This window comes from Haliotis rubra, unplaced genomic scaffold (assembly GCF_003918875.1).
Source record: "Haliotis rubra isolate DU_JTF1 unplaced genomic scaffold, ASM391887v1 Scf184, whole genome shotgun sequence".
NCBI classification, from domain to species: Eukaryota; Metazoa; Mollusca; class Gastropoda; order Lepetellida; family Haliotidae; genus Haliotis; species Haliotis rubra.
The window spans coordinates 329861-331932 of NW_025765825.1; positions in this window are offsets into that span (position 1 = coordinate 329861).

Consider the following 2072-nt stretch of genomic DNA (forward strand, 5'->3'; position numbering starts at 1 on the left):
CGAAGTGCATCAATCTATCATGAGCAGTAAGATGAATATTCATCAGATGACATGGTGTGAAATATTATTAGGTCTTCGAGTGTGAGACCATCTACGATACAAATGGATCTATCTAACAACGATGAATTTATATGCCAACACACTTGTGTCACGTGAGCTAAAGCTTTCCACATACTAGACAGGTGAGCTACAGCCTACATCGATTCAAATGTGACACACAAATTCTGTGTTTTAGTATATACAATCAACAAAGACAAAATTGTCTTTAATGTTTAATAAGAACGAAACTGTTGCTTTTAAATCACCATGACAACAACATACACGTCAGAAACTTCAGACATTCATTTGGACACAAGAACAAACGACAGCCATTGGGCGTAAAAATACTTAAATCTCAGGCAATAGAAATACGTGCTTGATGCTTCAGCGTAGAAACGTCCTCGAGAGATGTGAAAATATACATTGAAGTTTGTTCTCCATTGTATTTTCTGAGTATAAAAATACAGTACATCTTATTAAGGTCTTGAAACGCACATTAAAATTTTTAAACAATCAACATCACATAAATGCAAACAAAGCACTAACTGACGAGCACGTGCAAACACGCATGTTTGTTTGCACTCAGCAATATTTCACCTATTATCGAATCTAAACCAGACAATTCAGTGACTGATGTCATGCGTATCGATCCGCTCAACTGGAATTCGATGACTTCCTTCAAATGATTAAATTTAGAGACTATCAATTCGGTCTAACATTCATCTAATTTCCAAACACAGTATGTTTATCTCCATTCTACCATAACCGATTTAACATCGAACTTCCTCGTCCTGCGGAAGACACTGCGTAATCCGGCATGGGACGAGAGGCGAATTGAACTCGTCTGTGAAGGGAGTGGTAGGTTCCGTTCGTATTTTTTTAACATTGCAACATACAAAATATTCTGTCCAAAGAAAACAAACTACTGTTTATTCAATGCAATAATGTAACACCTAAGAGCTTGGTTTTTATAATCATAACTCCACACGACCGAAACCAGCCTATTGTTTTGTGTGCCGTGTTACTGTACCCCCTGGCCACACTATAATGGAATCGTCTGACCTACTTATTTTCTTGGAAGTAGACAGTTACGCAACAGTTTGAAATGGCGGACGAGCCAGTGTTTACATTTTGCGAAAGGTTGAAATTCGAAGTGACAGTGGAAAATACTTGACTGACTGTCGAACCTGAACCCTGCAGAATCGAAGAATAGATCCTTTTCTGATCGACCTATGACCTGTAACTCATCAAAGACTGTTGATTTTTATGACCGGCGAGTGTCGATCATGATTTCACGTACGTGCCTCCACCCCGGCATGCGACGAAAGAGTGACAGTGCTGCTTTGTGTACATGCGACTAACTTGGGATTCCTTGGAACATTGTTCTCATCATTTGGGACTGGATTGTGGCCAAGCTTTTCAAAGTGTACGAACATAGCAGTGACAGCCTTGCGGGGAAGGTGGCAGAGAGCGGAATTCTCATGGTTCAATTTTTGACATTTTGAACGATGCAACGGGACATGATGGAGTATGAGTGGCATAAATTTTGTGTTTCGCCTGACCGTTATCTTGCGAATTTCCCATTCTAAACGGAAACAAATATACCATTTACCAGGTAGGTAAATGTTTACGAACGTTTTGCCGCACAAATAGGGATAGATAGGGATGTATTTTACAAGGTTTTCTGATTTATATGTTAGATATTGTTTGTTTATGTTTGGGGCTGTGTATTGTAATTGAGTTTGAATATTTTTATAATAGAAGGTAATAATTATGATAGTGAGGTTCCCTAATAATTGTGGAGGAGAAATCGTATAATTGTATTTTTCGAGTTTTAATAAATGTTTCATCAGCATTTCCATCACGTCTGTTGTGTTGATATTAGTCATGTTGGTGGCCAAGCTGAAGTAGTGCGGCAGTGTTGTATACGTGCGCAGTGAAGCGCCGTGAAATCAGACGCATTTTCAATCCAAATTGATACCGTCTGATTTTATTGATTGACCAATCAAATTCGAGCATTTCACGTAGCCATG